The sequence below is a fragment of the Canis aureus genome, chromosome 6, assembly GCF_053574225.1.
Source record: "Canis aureus isolate CA01 chromosome 6, VMU_Caureus_v.1.0, whole genome shotgun sequence".
Classification (NCBI taxonomy): domain Eukaryota; kingdom Metazoa; phylum Chordata; class Mammalia; order Carnivora; family Canidae; genus Canis; species Canis aureus.
In genome coordinates, this window is record NC_135616.1 from 57,799,977 (window position 1) to 57,812,561 (window position 12,585).

Below are 12,585 nucleotides of genomic sequence, written 5' to 3' on the forward strand. Positions count from 1 at the left end.
GCACCTGGCTGGCTCAGTCAGAATAACATGTGACTCTTGATATTGAAGTTGTGAGTTCGAGCCCCATGTTGGGTATAGAGATGATTTAAAATCTAGGGATCCCTGGGTGGCTCAGTGGTTTAGCGCCTGCCTTCCACCTAGGGTGCGATCCTGGGGATCCCGAGATCAAGTCCCACATCAGGCTCCCTGCATGAAGTCTGCTTCTCTCTCTGCCTCTGTGTCTCTCATGAATAAATAAATAATTTTTTTTAAAAAATCTATAAATAGGGATCCCTGGGTGGCGCAGCGGTTTGGCGCCTGCCTTTGGCCCAGGGCGCGATCCTGGAGACCTGGGATCGAATCCCACGTCGGGTTCCCGGTGCATGGAGCCTGCTTCTCCCTCTGCCTGTGTCTCTGCCTCTCTCTCTCTCTCTCTCTCTCTCTGTGTGACTATCATAAATAAATAAAAATTTTAAAAAAAATCTATAAATAGTAAATAAAAAACAAAGTGCCTTATCCAAATATAATATATAAGAGAAATAAGGCTGCTAGTTTCTACCTCCAACTAGTCCTGCCTTTTGGTAACCGATCTCTCAAAAAAGATCCTTTCTAGGGGGATCCCTGGGTGGCGCAGCGGTTTGGCGCCTACCTTTGGCCCAGGGCGTGATCTTGGAGACTCAGGATCGAATCCCACGTCGGGCTCCCGGTGCATGGAGCCTGCTTCTCCCTCTGCCTATGTCTCTGCCTCTCTCTCTCTCTCACTGTGTGCCTATCATAAATAAAAAAAAAAAAAAAAAAAAAAAAAAAAGATCCTTTCTAGGGATCCCTGAGTAGCTTAGCAGTTGAGCGTCTGCTTTTGGCTCAGGGCATGATCCTGGAATCCCAGGATGGAGTCCTGCATCGGGCTCCCTACATGGAGCCTGCTTCTCCCTCTGCCTGTGTCTCTGCCTCTGTGTGTGTGTGTGTGTGTGTGTGTCATGAATAAATAAATAAAATCTTAAAAAAAAAAAAAACTTTTCTAAAAAGCTTTATCTGTCTGATTCATCTTTAGAGTTTGCTACCAAAAAAAAAAAAAAAAAAAGGGATCCCTGGGTGGCGCAGCGGTTTGGCGCCTGCCTTTGGCCCAGGGCGCGATCCTGGAGGCCCAGGATCGAATCCCACGTCGGGCTTCCGGTGCATGGAGCCTGCTTCTCCCTCTGCCTGTGTCTCTGCCTCTCTCTCTCTCTCACTGTGTGCCTATCATAAATAAATTAAAAAAAAAAAAAAAATTTGGAGTTTGCTACCTGTTCTCCCTGTTTGCTGTCCAACCAAGTCTCTTATTGAATAATAGCTTCCTGTTATTTTTTTAATTTAATGGGGTTGTCCTGTTTTAAAAAAAAATAAGAGATGTGAAATAAACACAGTAGTAAAAAGCTAAACTGAGTTAGGGAGAAAAAAATATATTTGTCAGTGTGAATGGACAGGAGAGATAGAAAAATTTCCTTTTTTTTTTTTTTTTTTTTTAGAAAAATTTCTACAATGCAATAGCATAATAATACATCTAGAAGAAAATAATCCATCATCTACTGCTAAAATGAAAAGCTCCAACTCACGCATTAAAACCAGAGGTAGGAAAAAAAAAAAAAAACAGAGGTAGACAGTTACCTATGGAGAATTACAATTTATTAAGAGTTACTATTTGCAGACAACTCTCTTCCGAAAATGTCTACCACAAGGTTTTCATTGCTAGAATGGCATTGTTAGCTTTATTTGTTTTTAAGATTTTATTTTATTTATTTATTATTAGACTCGATCCCAGGTCTCCAGCATCACGCCATTCACAGCCACCCAGGCGACCCGCATTGTTAGCTTTTATTCTATTCTATTCTATTCTATTCTATTCTATTCTATTCTATTCTATTCTATTCTCCCAGTCTTCCTATGTGAAATTACAAGCACTTCTTTAGAGAAGGTAAACTAATAGCGTTAATACCTTGGTAAGTCAGTCAACATATTAAAAGAGGTTAATTTCCTTTATTAAAGCACCTCTTTGGCAAGCTACTACTAGCTATTTTAGTCAAGGCAGTTGTAAAATAGGTCCTAGGCCAAACAGAAATATTGTAACGATGAAAGATTACAGGTGGAACTGTGTGAATATGAATGCAACTTACTGAATAGTTAGTTTTATTTTATTTTTAAAGATTTTTTTTATTTACTCATGAGAGACGCAGAGAGAGAGGCAGAGACACAGGGAGTGGGAGAAGCAGGCTCCATGCTGGGAGCCAACGTGGGACTCTATCCGAGGTCTCCAAGATCACGCCCCAGGCTGAAGGCAGCGCTAAACCCTACGCCACTCGGGTTGCACGAGTTAGTTAGTTTAAAAAAAAAATGCTCAAGACTGGGAAAAAACAACATGGACTAGAAAAACATTTGCTCGTCGGTAATATGTATGTATTTAATGAATATATGGGTAGGTTTAGATCTGCTTGAATGTAATAAACCAAAACAGAAAGAGGCCTAATGAATTCTAATGAATTCAAGAGAACAATTGGTGTCATCATGAGGTGTAGACAGATAATAAAGGACATAAGAAAAAAAAAAAAAAAACACCTCATGTTGAAATTGAAGTAGGTAACATTAAATCTTTTGCTCCATGGATTTGACCACCCATCCATGCAACACGGCATAACCAAACAATCTGGGAACGTGTGTACTAGAATCAAGATGTGTTTAAAACAGGGCAGCCTGGGTGGCTCAGCGGTTTAGCGCCACCTTCAGCCCAGGGCCTGGTCCTGGAGACCTGAGATCAAGTCCCACATCAGGCTCCCTGCATGGAGCCTGCTTCTCCCTCTGCCTGTGTCTCTGCCTCTCTCTCTCTCTCTCTCTCTCTCTCTGTGTCTCTCATGAATAAATAAATAAATAAAATCTTTAAAAAAAGAAAAGAAATTACAAGCCGAATTCCATACTAAAAATTGAATTCAGGGCAGCCCAGGTGGCTCAGCGGTTTAGCACCGCCTTCAGCCCAGGGCGGGATCCCTGGAGACCCAGGATTGAGTCCCACATTGGGCTCCCTGCATGGAGCCTGCTTCCTCCTCTGCCTCTGCCTCTCTCTCTCTCTCTCTCTCTTTCTCTCTGTGTCTCATGAATAAATGTAATCTTTTTTTAAAAAAAAATTGAATTCAGTGTTAGTATCCACTGCAGTGTCAATAGAAATGTATTATTTTTCTATTGCTAACGTAACAAGTTACCACAGATTTAACAGCTCAAAACAACATAATTTAGGCTTGCTGGTTTCACTGTCAAGTCTCACAAGATACAAATCAAGGTGTCAGAAGAGCTGCTTTCCTTTCTGGAGGCTCTGGGGATATCTGCCCCTAGGCTACTTCAGGTTGTTTGCAGAATTGAATTTTATGTAGTCATAGGACTGAAGTCATAGGTTTATTTCCTTCCTGGCTATCATCTCAGCTTCTACTCACCTGCATTCTTTGGCTCCTGGGCCCTTACCTCCCTCACCAGCAACAATAGGTCAAGTCCTTCTGACACTGCATCCCTCTGATGCTTCTGCCTTCCTGCTTCACTTTTTAAGGGCCTATGTGACTACATTGGACCCACCCAAATAATTCAAAATAATCTCTCTAAAAGTCAGCAAATTCTATCTGCAAAATCTCTTTGTTTTGTAACATAATATATTGACATGTTCCAGGCATCAAGGCATGGACATCTTTGACAGTGCTTTTAATCTGCCTATTATATGTGGTATAGATTACGTATTGCTCAATGAATATTTGTTGGTTGATTAGGTGACATGAAATACTTCCTGGTTTATCTACACAGGTTGAGAATTTGCTTCTTCCAAAGAACAGCTTAATAAGATAATGATCTCTTTGAATGGTTTCTTTAGAGAAACAGTGTACTGAGAAAATGTGTTCCTTTTCTTCATCTCACCCTCTGACATTACAGTAGACTAATTGCCTTCATTTAGTACACTTATTAAATATTGATTAATTTAATACCATATCAATACAAATGTATATTGACTGGTAAATTTAAATACCCATCTCTAGACATCATTACTGAGTATTTCTTCGTAAATCATGGCAGAACAATGCTCCTGCTTTCTTGATAGGAATTTTCTTTCCATTATTTTTTTATACTTAACGCATTTTTATATTGCAAGGGATTCTTTCATCTCAGTGAAAGGACAAAAAAATCTGGGGAGCTTTGAAACTTGGTTTGTTGAGACAGCATGTCATTTATCCCTCTTATTCAACTCTACGAATGAATACAGAACTAGAATTTATGACAAAAATGAAAAACTCCTCGTGACTTCTGGTTCAAGATGGCAGACTGAGATCACACATTTGCCTCTTCTCTTTCTGAAAAAGCCTTGAAAAGAAAATGAATGAGATCTTTAAAGGAATAAATCCTTAACAGCACCATAAAACATAATGGAAGACCAGCAGTGAACAAGAAAATTTGGGGAGTTTCTCAAAGATATATGTACATTTGAATCTATATGTATATGTGCGTTCACTGCATATAGCAGATAGCATTTAACTTATATATGTAGTATATATCATATATAGTATATATAATGTATGCATTATATATTAGTATGCTAGGATATATATCTATACATATTACATAGATTTTATGATATTTATGTGTATAGAGTAATGAAGAATCTGGAGTAGACAAAGTCATGTCCGAAACATATTAAGGAGAAAGGTACTGGGGAGCAACAAAGCCTTTTTCCAATGGAGCCCCAAGCATGATAAAGCCTTCTAGCATTAGTTATGATAATTAATTTAAAGACTACCTGTGGAACAGTTGATCTAAGTACATACAGATGGTACAGTGAAACTATAAATGGCTCATTAAATCAGTTATTGTTCCTTTGGTGGTTCCTCTTTTCCTACTTGGATAACTGTGATAAGTCTAGAACTAATACATGCCAGTGACAGGTAGGCACTGACCACCTCCACTTCCAGAACAGAGGATGTATACATTTGTCAGATCAAAACCAGGACCTGTGATTAAGCCCTCTCCATTCAACTATACCTAAAAAGGCTGGCAGTGGTAAGTTTTGCCTATAGGCTAAAAACCCTGAAAAGCTCTCAAGAAAATGAATCATCTAGATAAGCAGGGCTCCTAATATGGGTAAAGGATACATAGAAAGGCTGAATAAACTCTTAGATAACACTGAATCACCTAATGGAACAGGGGAGTAGTGGAGGGAGGAAGATGGAAATTCAACATTCACCCAGTTCTGAGATACTCTCAACCCTGTCACTATACAAATGAAATCCTCCTTCCTTTAGCATTTACCAAGTAGTCACTTATATGCCTGTTTCCACATCCATGCACCCTGAAGGGACAGATTATCGCTAAGTGAGAGGAGCCAGTGTGAAAGACTACAAACTATAATTTTAACATATGACATTCGGGAAAAAGCAAAATATGGAGACAGTAAACATATCAGTGATATCTGGGAATTCAGGGAAGAGGGAAGGAGGGATAGATGGAGTATAGAGGATTTTTAGGGCACTGCAACTATCCTGAGTAATACTATAATGGGGGCAGCCTGGGTGGCTAAGCCGTTTAGCGCCGCCTTCTGCCCAGGGTATGATCCTGGAGACCTGGGATGGAGTCCTACATCTGGCTCCCTGCATGGAGCCTGCTTCTCCCTCTGCCTGTGTCTCTGCCTCTCTCTCTCTCTCTCTGTGTGTCTCTCATGAATAAATAAATAAAATATTAAAAAATAATAATAAAGTAAAATAATGATCAAGTCATAGGTAATATTTCTGAACTTTCATATTGAGCCTAATGTAATCTTTTCCACATCTTTGGGAAATCAGTATGCTCTACCATTTAGGGCATAGTGGAGAAGGTTGTAGGCTTTGGAGTAAAACTGCTTATGTCTGTGTCATTCCCCACCTCCAGACCTCACTCTGTGTTGGTACTGCAACCTGAGATCATGTCCTTTATTCATATCTTTTGTGTTTGCCCCTCTAAGGGCCTTTTCTTTTCTTTTTTTTTTTTCTAAGGGCCTTTTCAATCTGAGTTATTTTTTCTTTTTATTCATTTCTGGGAAATGAATCATCACATCGTATAATTTCATTGTATAGTTCCTCCCTTTTTTTTTCTTTCTGAGGTTTTAATTAATTGGATTTGGAAGTTTTATTTCTCTTTGCTCTACCCTTTAGCAATATATATATAAAGTTCCTACGTTTTTATATATACCTATAATTTATATATTATATTTTATTATTTGTATATTTATATTCTTTTTTACTTTCTAGTAATCTTATATCACTAATTTGCATTCATCTGCTATTATTCTTTTTTTAAAAGATTTTATTTATTTATTCGTAAGAGATACACAGAGAGAGGCAGAGACAGACAGAGAGAGAAGCAAGCTCCATGCAGGGAGCCCGATGTGGGATTTGATCCCAGGACTCCAGGATCACGCCCTGGGCCGAAGGCAGGCTCTCAACTACTGAGCCACCCAAGCATCCCTCATCTGCTATTATTCTATCAATTATTACGTTTCCTACCAAATAGTTCCACTTGTTTTATTTTTGTTTTTGTTTTTTAAAGATTTATTTACTTATTTTAGAGAGACAGCATAAGGAGGGGAGGCAAAGGGAAGGACAGAGAGAATCCAAAGCACGAGACCTCACAATCTGAGCCAATACAAAAATTCAGACGCTTAACCAACTGTGCTGCCCTAGTGCCCCTCCACTTGTTTCTTTTAATAATTTTTGATTCCATGGGTCCCTGGCTGGCTCAGTCAGTAGAGGATGTGATTCTTGATCCCTTGATCTCAGGGCTGTGAGTTTCAGCCACATATTGGGGGGGGTAGAGGTCACTTAATAAATTAAAGTAAAATAATAATGATTTTTGTTTTCCTGAGAGACATGATTAGCAGATGATTTTCAACCATAAATTAATTACTCATTTGTAGAGATTCAGTGTGTCAGTCTTGAATAAATGAATAACATTTATATAATAATAAATAAAAAATAATAATAATATATATAATAATAACTATATAATATAAATATATTTATATATAAATATATATAATATATAAATATATATAAATAAATATATATAATAATAAATATATAATAAATAAATGAATAACATTTATTCATTCAACAAACATTTATTGGGTACTTGTCCTGTATCAACCACTGTTTCAAGTTCTGGAGATATGGTAGTTACACAAACTTCCTTCCTTATAAGCTTTGTATGCTCATAAATATATTAAGTCAGTAGATAGATTCTATGGAAAGAAGTTGACTGATGGAAATGGTATTTTGATTCAATTGGTGAAAACCATCACTGAGACTAATGTTTGACCAAAGACCTGAATGAAAAAAGAAAGTGGGGGATACCTGAGTGGTTTAGCGGTTGAGTGCCTGCCTTTGGCTCAGGGAGTGATCCTGGAGTCCCGGGATCGAGTCCCACATCAGGCTCCCTGCATGGAGCCTGCTTCTCCCTCTCCCTCTGCCTGTGTCTCTGCCTCTCTCTCTGTGTGTCTCTCATGAATAAATAAATAAAATCTTTAAAAAAAAGAAAAAAGAAAGTGGGCCAAGGGAATGGCAGGAGAGGATCATTGTAGTTGGAGATTATCACAGAAGGTACAAAGGCCCTTTGTAGGGGGAAGGCTTAGTAGTTGAAGCTCAAAAGCCAGTGTGCTAAAGCAGCTTGTGGCAGAGGGGTGGGGGTGGGGGAATATAAAGTTAAGAGGTGATATGGGCTAAACTGTACCCCTGCCCCCATTCATATGCTGAAGCCCTAATTCCTAGTCCCTCTGAATGTGACTACCTTTGGAGATAGGGTCCTTAAAGAGTTGATTAAGTTAAAATTAAGGTATTTAGGGTAGGGGTGGCCCCGGTGGCGCTGCGGCTTAGCGCCGCCTGCAGCCTGAGGTGTGATCCTGGAGACCCGGGATCCAGTCCCATGTCGAAATATCTGTTGTTGAAGCCACCATGCCTGAAGTATTTTGTTACAGCAGCACTACGGAACTAATAGAGATAGCCAGGAGCCATTTTTAACAGTAAGCTGTTGCAATTTGCTTTTTCTTTTCTTTTTTTAAAGATTTTTATTTTTTCATGAAAAAAAAAAGAATTCCTTACTATCAAAACTCCCAAATTTAAGGGTTTTTTAAAAAGCTGTCAGTTACTCACGGATTAATTGTTTCTTTGGTTAAAAATTATGAAAACTGCCTGCCTTGGTCTTGTCTTTTTTCTTTTCTTTTCTTTTCTTTTCTTTTCTTTTCTTTTCTTTTCTTTTCTTCTTTTCTTTTCTTTTCTTTTCTAAGATTTGATTTATTCATGAGAGACAGAGAGAGGCAGAAACACAGGCAGAGGGAGAAGCAGGCTCCATGCAGGGACTCAATCCCAGAACTCCAGGATCATGCCCGGAGCTGGATGCAGACACAACCACTGAGCCACCCAGGCGTCCCTGCCTTGGTCATTTCTTTACATCTCAATTTTATTATTGGATCTCTGTGTGCACATATTAAAACTTTGTGTTTTTTTTCCTCTGTTAATCTGCTGGTAAATTTAATAATTTTTCATCCAGCTGGAAGACCTTGAAAGTAGAAAAGTATTTTTCCTTCCCTTCAACTGCCGATTTGTTTTCATTTTTTTCCCCATGAGTAAAGAAGACATAATCAGTAGTGTGGTAAGAATTATTGAGAATTTGCTTAAAGGTCCTGAAAAAAAAAAATCACTGAAAAAAGGATGGACATATTTAACAACAAGAACAATACAAATTTAACTCCTACATGTTAAAAAAAAAAAAAAAAAAAGGCCAACATAAAAAGAGAAACCATAACCTGCAGCCTGCAGATAAATTTTTGCAGTAACTAAGGATGACAAAACATAGATCTTTTTTTTTTTTTTAACATAGATCTTCTCTAATCTATAGTGATTGTGTTTTGAATACCACCATCTATTTGCTTTACCTCTGGTGACCCATGGAGATCTGTGTTCTTTCTCATTTCCAGTCCATGTGGCTCTGGAGAGAATCCAAACCCCAAAACTCCAAGTGTAAGATATAATCCAGACTTAAACCAAACAGTGAGTCACATTCTTAGTGCCTCTCCCACCCCTCCAACCAGAAATGATTAGTTCAGGAATGGACAAATTACTGAAGAAAGAGGAGCTTTTGCTGGGACATATAGGAAGGAGAGTTTGTTTTTTTCTTGCTGGCTCTAAAGCCAAAGAGGTCATAGGGAATGAAACTGTTGACACCATGTTGGTACCACCTTGCTACCATGTGGAAGCCAAGAATGAGACCAAAATAGAGAAAAGCATTAATAAACAGAGAGAAATGAACTTCTGACCATAGCATTTTAGACCTGAATCTAGCCATAACTGACCCCAAGTATTTATTTACACAGGCAATAAATCCCTTACTGGTCATTGCAGTTAGCATTGTAATTGTTGGTATCTTTCAACTAGGTTGTCAGGTCCTTGACTGCAATGACTGTCATTTCTGATCTATTCTTAGCATCTGGCAACGTGCCTGGTATATTGAGGGCAAGGTACATACATTTTTACTAAGTGGATATCAAATTAAGATGCTGTCATATATATATATACATATATATACATATATATATATATATATATTTAAGATTTTATTTGTTTATTCATGAGAGACACAGAGTGAGAGGCAGAGACACAGGCGAGGGAGAAGCAGGCTCCAATGCAGGGAGCCCAACGTGGAACTCGATCCTGGGTCTCCAGAATCATGCCCTGGGCCAAAGGCAGACACTCAACCACTGAGCCACCCAGGCATCCCAAGATGCTGTCATATTTTAAAGTTGCCTTAAAAACGAATCCAACTTCCTACGTGATTTTGACTTTTCACAACATCACGAAGATACTTTCTAGTCTAAGGTGAATGCATGACTCACAGAGAAGTCATTAATATCCTCTTAGTATCACGACTCCATATTTTTGGTGGGTGATACATTTGATACACTTCCAAACACCCCCATAGCAACTAAAGTTTCAAAAATATACTCAAAAGTCATATTTTTATCCTCATCAGCTCATATACTCTATATCATCTCAGATCGGAAGCCCCAGTAGCAGTCTACTTCGGAAGTCCTGGTTTGCCTTCCTCCTACTTAGGAAGGAACACAATCTCCAGAGTTTCATTATTAAATGAACATTATTCATTTGTTCATTTATTCATTTGTTCATTTTTTCCTTCATGTGTTCACTGTATCATTAACCTACTGCTGCATGACAAATACTCAAACTTAGAGGCCTAAAACTATACCACTTGGGGCACCTGGGTAGTAGAGTTGGTTACACGTCTGACTCTTGGTTTCAAGGTACTGGAATTGAGAGCTGTGTTGGGCTCCACACTCAGCAAGGAGTCTGCTTCAGCTTCAGATTCTCTCTCCCTCTACTTCTGCCCCTCCTACTTGTGTTCTATAAATAAATAAATAAATAAATAAATAAATAAATAAATAATCTTTCAAAGAACAAAGAACAAAACAAAACACCACTTACTGAGTTCCTTATTCTACAGGTTGGCAGTTTCCTCTTTCCTCTGAGCTCTACTGGGAGTTCTTCAGGTCTCACCTGGACCCTCTCATGTGTCTGCTGGATTGGCTGGAAGCTAGCTGCTCTATGATGACCTTAGCTAGGACAGCAACAATCTGCTCCATGTCTCATCCTGAGCGTTAACTCAAGGTTAACCATAAAACATAAAACCCTTATGTTCAGGATGTCACAGGATAGGCAATACCAAGAGAAATTAGAGATAAGACTGGAATAAAAACCAAATCTGGGTTTAGTGAAGGAGAGATTGTATTCAAAAGTGTTATTGTGGGGCACCTGGCTGGTTCAGTTAGTAGAACACGTGGTTCTCCATCTCAGGGTCTTGAGTTCAAGCCTCATGTTGGGCATCTAGCCTACTCTATTTTTTATTTATTTTAAAGATTTTACTTATTTATTTTAGATAGAGATTACGTGAGAGGAGGAGCAGACTGGGAGGGAGAGGGACATGTAGGCCCATTGCTAAGCAGGACACCCTATAGCAAGAGAGGGAAAAATCACTATTGCAAGTGGGGGAGGGTGATTATCCTAACAGGGAGAATGTTTTGACCACAAGGTGTGCTAGCAGCACTCAAGAGTTAGAAAAAGAGAAGAATAAACAAAGCTAGAAACAAAGCTAGAAAGAACTAGGTGTGAGGAAGTGAAGCGAATGGGTGGTGTGAAGCATAATCGTGGAAAACCTCACTAAAATGGCATCAGGAGGGGGATCCCTGGGTGGCTCAGTGGTTTGGCGCCTGCCTTTGCCCAGGGCGCGATCCTGGAGTCCCGGGATCGAGTCCCGCATTGGGCTCCCGGCATGGAGCCTGCTTCTCCCTCTGCTTGTGTCTCTGCCTCTCTCTCTCTCTCTCTCTCTCTCTTTGTGTCTATCACCAATCAATCAATCTTTTTTTTTTTAATTTTTATTTATTTATGATAGTCACACAGAGAGAGAGAGGCAGAGACATAGGCAGAGGGCGAAGCAGGCTCCATGCACCCGGAGCCCCACATGGGACTCGATCCCGGGTCTCCAGGACCGTGCCCTGGGCCAAAGGCAGACGCTAAACCGCTGCGCCACCCAGGGATCCCAATCAATCAATCTTAAAAAACAGAAACAAAAACATGGCATCAGGAGGTTTCTGCCCCACCACTCAGAGTCAACTGGAGACCCAACAGACAGAGAGGACTTGACTATAGGGCTTGACCTTACCTAGACTTCACCTTGCATGTGGACACTACCCAGCCAGAAGAGCCACTTTCCTCCCAAACTCTCCCTCCCCTGCAACAGCTCTGCCAATGAGAAGCTGCACGCTTTGAGTTCCCTGTTTATTCCAACAGACTTGTAGTTTATAACAGCCTTTCCAATTTACCCCTTTTCTCCTTGAAATAAGGTGCCCTTCTTTTATTCCCTGGACTTGGGGAAGATTTTGCCACAGTTTGTTTATTCCAGATTGTACTCTCTTTTATTCCCAAATAAATCCATCCTTGGGTGGTAAAGTAATTGGCAGTTTTTATTTTTAAGGTTAACAGTGGCATGTTCAAGTAGTAGATCAGAGAATTTGTTTTATTACCCTGGAGGCCAGTTTATTCTCAGGGCAATATATACTGGTCAGGCTGAGAATGGGCCAACATTTAGGAGTCTGGGGTAAGGAGACAGATTAACAGGAAAATAAATTTTTAAGTTATGTTTTAATTACTTAATGGGAGCCCCTAAAAGATATGACACTCAAAAAGGGACTAGAGGATTGAGGCTTATACACCATCATGAGCTAAGGAAAGGTTTAGGGGTTTGGGACTTCAAAGAAGGAAAGGCGAGTCACAGGAAGTTGAGAAAAAATGCTTGGTAAGCAAAGGTTGCCCTGCCATGCAGGTATTAGCTCTGTAGTAATAGCTCTCTTCCTGGTACAGGCCCCCTTTTTAATGTAAATTTCTTTTACAAATGTAAATTTCTCTTACAAAAGGGTAATTTCTGTTTTCAGAGCTCTCTAGGGTCTACAATTTCTTAAAAATAATCAGTTTAAAATAATCCTTCTGCCAAAGAGGCACATTTGGGGATGGT

At 39.4% G+C, this 12,585-nt stretch overlaps 1 long non-coding RNA gene across 1 annotated transcript; it reads left to right on the forward strand.

The window, feature by feature from the left end:
• Positions 1-1,552: 1,552 nt before the first annotated feature.
• Positions 1,553-10,793, forward strand: LOC144315221 (uncharacterized). Its single transcript, XR_013380972.1, has 2 exons — positions 1,553-1,930; positions 10,522-10,793. It is a non-coding gene; the product is annotated as an uncharacterized LOC144315221 (long non-coding RNA).
• Positions 10,794-12,585: the final 1,792 nt, after the last annotated feature.